This window comes from Heterodontus francisci, chromosome 38, assembly GCF_036365525.1.
Source record: "Heterodontus francisci isolate sHetFra1 chromosome 38, sHetFra1.hap1, whole genome shotgun sequence".
Classification (NCBI taxonomy): Eukaryota; Metazoa; Chordata; class Chondrichthyes; order Heterodontiformes; family Heterodontidae; genus Heterodontus; species Heterodontus francisci.
Window position 1 is genome coordinate 30,938,400 of NC_090408.1, and position 7,323 is coordinate 30,945,722.

Genomic DNA, 7,323 nt, shown 5'->3' on the forward strand with positions numbered 1-7,323 from the left:
ACTGCAACTAACCCGTTTATTCCATGGGCTTCAACTTTGCTGACAAGCCTATTATGTGGCAATTTAACAAATGCCTTTTGGAAGCCCACGTACACATCAACTGCATTACCCATATTAACCCTATTACCTCATCAAATAACTCAATCAAATTAATCACATCCATGTTGGCTTTCCTTAATTAATCCCCATTAGTCCAAGTGACTTAATTTTGTCCCGGATCATCGTTTCTAAAAGCTTTCCCACCACCATGGTTAAACTGACTGACCTGTAGTTGCTGGTTTATGCTTACACTTTTTGAACAAGGGTGTAACATTTGCAAATCTCAAGTCCTCTAGCACCACCCCTGTACCCTGCATCTAAAGGAGGACTGGAAGATTATGGCCAGTGCCTCCGCAGTTTCTACCCTTACTTCCCTCAGTATCATTGGATGCATCCCATCCAGTCCTGGTGACTTATCAGGTCCCCATCCAACGACAGTGGCCATCTCCATTGTGGAGCAAACCAATAGATGTCTGTTATCCAACAATAGTCAAGCAAGCAGGTAAATATTATCTGGAATTCAATAAAAACACCCTGACAGTTGCCAAATGGTAGCATGTAAACATTGAAGACGACAAAGCCAAAGATGGACCCCTGAGATTATCATCTGAACAGAGGTTGAGAAGGCAGTATTTTTTTTTTATATAAATTCTTTCATGGGATGTGGGCATTGCTGGCCAGGCCAGCATTTAGTGCCCATCCCTAATTGCCCAAACTGAGTGGCTTGCTAGGCCATTTCAGAGGGCATGTAAGAGTCAACCACATTGCTGTGGGTCTGGAGTCACATGTAGGCCAGACCAGGTAAGGACAGCAGATTTCCTTCCCTAAAGGACATTAGTGAACCAGATGGGTTTTTACAACAATCAACAATGGTTTCATGGCCATCATTAGACTAGCTTTTATAATTCCAGATTTATTAATTGAATTCAAATTCCACCTTCTGCTGTGGTGGGATTTGAACCCATGTCCCCAGAGTAATACCCTGGGTCTCTGGGTTACTAGTCCAGTGACAATACCACTACGCCACCACCTCCCCTGCATTGATTCAGGCAAGAATGGATTCAGGAGAGAGAGTAGCGCCCTAAAGCTGGACTACAAAAAAAAAAAAAAAAGGATTTTGGAGGGAGATGAAGCAGTCTATTGCATCAAAGATTGCAGAGAGACTGAGGAATGTGAGGAGAGATGAAAAACCATGGTTACATTCACACAGAATGTCATTTATGGCTTTGACCAGTGCAGTTTCAGAAGTGTTAATGGAGCACAAGTCCAGTTAGAGGGAGTTGAATAAGGAATGAAGAGAGGTGAGCACAGTTCCAAGGCAACAATGTGTTCCAGGACTTTGAGAGAAAGGAAAGGCTCGAGATGGTTAGCAAAGTAGTTGCATAGGGGTGGAGGGGCTCCAAGTGAGTTTCCTAAGAAAGGAAGCGATGGCAGTAGTTTTGAAGGAGCTGCAGACAGTACCAAATCATAGGGACTGGATGATGATAATGATGTTGAAGTCATACAGACCAGGAAGGTGATAGCCCCAGAAGTTGAATAGCATGCAGGTGTTATCAAAGCTCACAGGTGAATAAAGTAGTTGGGCGAGTTACTGGGGAGCTCTCTACATCCATGGAACTATACCTAGCAAGCCGCATTCAGGAAAGGATGAGAAGGAACAAAACTGGCAAGAGAAAAAGATAATGCATTGTTTAATTAAATGGAAGTCACACTGTGATCTAAACTACTGCAGGAAATGCTGTCGGCCTATTCAGCAAAGCTGATCAATAACATCCTCTATCAATGTGTACCAACTTTTTAAACATTATAAACTGCCTCTGAAAATACTCCTGCATAATTTTTGCATATAACACAGCATTTTACATAAATAGGGCATGGGTCTCAGTGGCATTGCACCAAGCAGAAGGTAACACTAAACTTGTGCTAACCATATCAAAAGGGAGAAAGTCACCATGGGCAGTCTCATACACTTCCTACCAGTTGATTTTACAGACACATTGCTTTTGGCCTTAAAGACAACCAACTGCCAGCGACCCATATTTTTGGACTTGGATGATGAGAAATAACTCCAAAAAAGTAGTCTATGCAATCTGCAACATTAATATAAAAGCTGTAAAGTAAGTAATGCTTTACAGTAACATTTAATAGGATTCTTTCAAATAGATATGGCTATTGAGAAATATGATGGAATAAGTAGAAAATATAACCAACCCATAAAAACGGAGGTCACAAGATGCCCAATAGTAGTCACTGCTGAACCAAGCAATCAAAATCCTAAAATAGTCTATAACATGAGGGCTCTGCAGGAACCATACAAATGTCATTTGTGGAAAGCAAGCTGTCACAGCTATGTAACAGTATAGCCAGGTAGATATTCTTAAGTTTCATTTCATTACCACAGAAGGTCAGTGAAACCCTTTAGAAATATCCCTCAGGAGATGAGAGTTGAATAGAATCAATGGCTGGTCACGTTGTACATATGCATGATTTGCACATGGACAGTTTTGATGCCCTTCCATCATATACGAGTGTGTACATTTTGCCACAGGATAAAAAACAGCACCATTACTTTGATATTTATTTTACTCAAATTTGATGAAAAAAATGTAAAGTCCTTATTTCAATCTTTACCTCCTGAGGTTCTAATGTACAGTACATGTTTCGCATGACAAATGATGCTGAAAATCACTGGGAAGTTGATGTGAAATAAAAATAGCAATGTCAGATTTTCTGCCTTTTGGTTGAGATGTTAAACCGAGTCCCATTCTGCCTGTTCAGGTGGATGTAAAAGATCCCATGACCTATTTTGAAGAGCCAGGGGAATTATCCCTGCACAATATTTATCCATCAATCAATATCACAAAAGCAAATTTTCTGGTCATCATCACATTGCTGTTTGTGGGAGCTTGCTGTGCACAATTTGGCTACTGCATTTCCTAGATTACAACAGTGACGACACATTCAAAAGTACTTCATTGGCTGTAAAGTGCTTCAAGACGTTCGGTAGTTGTGAAAAGCACTATATAAATGAGAGTCTGTCTTTATTAATTAAATTGCACAGAATGAAAAGGCATTTTGGTGTAGGACACATTGGGTTACCCACATCCACTGAAAGAGGTCTGTTTCTAGACTTTTATAAGTGTTTATTGTGCTGAATGGCATTTATCTAGTACTTAACATTTGAGAATTGCTGAAGTGTAAATAAATTTTGTTAGCTGTTTTAATCTATACCAATTTGAGATTTGTCTTTCAAATGACAGGAAATGTCAGCTATTTTTGTTTTATTCCTGAGATCTGGGATTCTGTTTAATTAATTAATTTGATTAAGCTGTTCTAGTACAGCTACAACACTGGCATCTACTCAGCTATGTGGAGATTTTTCCAGGGATGTCCTGTACACAAAAAGCAAGACAAGTCCAACCCGGCCAATTACCACCCCATCAGTCTACTCTCAATCATCAATACAGTGACGGAAGGTATCATCGACAGTGCTATCAAGCGGCACTTGCTTAGCAAGTGGCGCAGTGGTTAGCACCGCAGCCTCACAGCTCCAGCGACCCGGGTTCAATTCTGGGTACTGCCTGTGTGGAGTTTGCAAGTTCTCCCTGTGTCTGCGTGGGTTTTCTCCGGGTGCTCCGGTTTCCTCCCACAAGCAAAGAGACTTGCAGGTTGGTAGGTAAATTGGTCATTATAAATTGTCCCTAGTATAGGTAGGTGGTAGGGAAATATAGGGACAGGTGGGGATGTGGTAGGAATATGGGGTTAGTGTAAGATTAGTATAAATGGGTGGTTGATGCTCGGCACAGACTCGGTGGGCCGAAGGGCCTGTTTCAGTGCTGTATCTCTAAAACCTGCTCAGACTCTGAGTTTGGGTTCCACAAGGGCCACTCAGCTCCAGATCTTACTACAGCCTTCGTTAAAACATGGACAAAAGAGGTGAGGAGAGAGCGACTGCCCTTGACATCAAGGAAACATTTAACCGAGTATGGCATCAAGAAGCTCTAGCAAAACTGGAGTCAATAGGAACCAGGGGGAAAACTTTCCGCTGGTTGGAGTCATACCTAGTGCAAAGGAAGATGGTTGTGGTTGTTGGCGATCAATCATCTCAGCTCTAGGACATCACTGCAGGAGATCCTCAAGATAACGTCCTAGGCCCAACCATCTTCAGCTGCTTCATCAATGACCTTCCTTCAATCATAAGGTGCGAAGTGGGGATGTTTGCTGATGATTGCACAATGTTCAGCACCATGCGCAACTCCTCAGATACTGAAGCAGTTGGTGTAGAAATGCAACAAGACCTGGTCAATATCCAGGCTTGGGCTGATAAGTGGCAAGTAACATTCACACCACACGTGCCAGGCAATGACCATCTCCAACGAGAGAATCAAACCATCTCCCCTTGCCATTCAATGGCATTATGATCACGGAATCCTCCACTATTAACATCCAGGGGGTTACCATCGACCAGAAACTGAACTGGAGTAGCCATATAAATACCGTGGCTACAAGAGCAGGTCAGAGGCTAGGAATCTTGTGGCGAGTAACTCACCTCCTGACTCCCCAAAGCCTGTCCACCATCTACAAGGCATAAGTCAGGAGTGTGATGGAATACTCTCCACTTGCCTGGATGGGTGCAGCTAAATCAACACTCAAGAAGCTCGACACCATCCAGGACAAAGCAGCCCGCTTGATTGGCACCCCATCCACAAACATTCACTCCCTCCACCACCGACGCACAACAGCTGCAGTGTGTACCATCGAAAAGATGCACTGCAGCAACGCACCAAAACTTCCTAGACAGCACCTTCCAAACCCGCAACCTCTACCACCTAGAAGGACAAGAGCAGCAGTTGCACGGGAACACCACCACCTGCAAGTTCCCCTCCATGCCACACCATCCTGACATGGAACTATATCACCATTTCTTCACTGCAGCTGGGTCAAAATCCTGGAACTCCCTTCCTAATAGCACTGTAGGTGTACCTACCCAACATGGACTCCAGCAGTTCAAGAAGGCAGCTCACCACCACCTTCTCAAGGGAAATTAGGGATGGGCAATAAACACTGGCCTAGCCAGCCAAGCCCACTTCCCAGGAATGAATGGAAAAAAGCTCCGACATTTATTCAATACAGTAAGAAATGTCAATTGTCATTTTTACTGGCCTTTTTATATCATTTGTATTATGAATTTTATGTACTTATATGTTTTGTATAAACTTTTAGTAAATTAAGAGTTAATTTTAGCTGTGTACCATACTTTAAAAAAAAATGCTGCCTATACAGTTTAAGTCAACCAGAATTACATTATTAGTCCACGTCACAAACAGATACGGGGAAAAATAGATACAGAAAAATATGTAACAAAAAAAGCAGGATGAGTTTCGTCAGAAATGATCTAATGGAACTCAGTTATAATGGACTGTTTGTACATATTATTTGCACATGATCATGATTAACGTACAAACGGAAGTACTGACAAAAGAAATGGCAGGACCAATTGAAACAGCGATATGTATGAACCAACCAATCAGTACACAGGAGGAGCCACTGGCTACGAAGAATAAAGGAACAGACTTGGAGAGGTTCAGCACACAGATTTGAAGATGACAAAGGAGAGACAAGAGCAGTCATGAGCTGTCTATGCCACTAGAGCTGGTGGAGAGTAAAGACCATCTGGACTAGGATACTGACTGCCTTGGATTTTTAAAATATGGTTTTTAGCCTTAGTAATTCATCCTGATATCACCGCATTTAGTTTCTCCTTTTGAATTTTTATTGTCTGGTCCAAGAACAAATTATAAGATTTAAAATCGCAACGCCTTGATAAATAGGGCCTTATTTTTAATTACAGAAAGTACTGGAAATACTCAGCAGGTCTGGCAGCATCTGTGGCGAGAGAAGCAGAGTTAACATTTCAGGTGTGTTACCTCTCCACAGATACTGCCTGACCTGCTCAATATTTCCAGCACCTACAATATTTTGCTGTTATTTACCTTTTGTAATTTTTTTTTTTTTTAAAAACAGCTGCTAGGGCACCAAACATCAACCACATAGTGTGGGACTGGTATCAGCTTAGTTAGTTGCTGATAGCTTAGCTCAGTTAGAGGTAAAAGGCTTCCTTCTTTAAAAGAATGTTAGTGAACCTGTTGGGGTTTTTAAACTTGCCACAGTGAAACTTGCACTCATGACCTCTGGATTACCATCCCAGTAGCATAGCCACTACACTACCATCCCCCTCGGTGAACATACTACCCACCTAAAGCACAGTCAACCAAATCACAAGGGGCATAGCTTACGCAAGAGGTTTCTGACATCACTACTGAAAGAGAAACGCTGTGTCAAATAAAGCCATTTCGAGCATGCGGCACATGCATGCTGATCTAGTGTGGGTGTATTATGTCAAAAACAAAATAGGGAAGGAAAATCATATCACAAAATGTCTGCACCCAAAAAGACACATATTAAATTTTAACTTCCAATCCCACACTATTGAATGTGACCAAATTTCACATTCTTGCAATGGAAGTCTCTATCCTTCATCCATCCCCCATACATATTTATTCAATATTAATAAACCTATTTTACTGTAGTTAAACATACATGTTACTGCTCTGTTCCTACTCCTAACTATTGACCATGAAAGCTCCTGAAGTACAGATGCGGAGAAACTGGGCTCCTCTCCAAACCAAAATGTGCTCCATAGTTCGCCCTTGACAGTCACTATCAAGCCTCCCTGGTGAATAATGATAACTGACACTCAGTCGTGAAAGCCAACCAGTGTGTGTAGGACCCCAACCCAACAGAATCAACGCCTTCCGAGAGGAAAAAAATATATATACACAGGGTCATTTTTAAATTTGCGCCTAGCTTCCTTGGAAGTCCCGTTATTTTCAAAGTCACGGGAAAATATTTGTAATTCCTGCAAAGTGGATGATCCAAAAAATGTTGCCACTGAGGATAATCGATTTTAAAATTGAGAATTGGACGCAAAATCGTTTATATCCAAAAATATACTTACGTTAGTCTTTATACATACACCAAACCTCTATTCTAATTGTAATCTATTAAGTGTTAAATACAATTCATTCTTGTTAAAACTATAAATGAATCGCGACAACATAGAATACACGGTACTATCTACTAAAATTACAACCTTTCTGCTTCCCTTCGGGAACCACTCCCTTTTCTAGCTCCGACTTCTTTCCCTGATTCCCTGAGTTAATTGGCCCTCCCGGGAAAGCTGGTTGACTCAGATGATCAGTTAGTACAACTCGTGATCCAAGT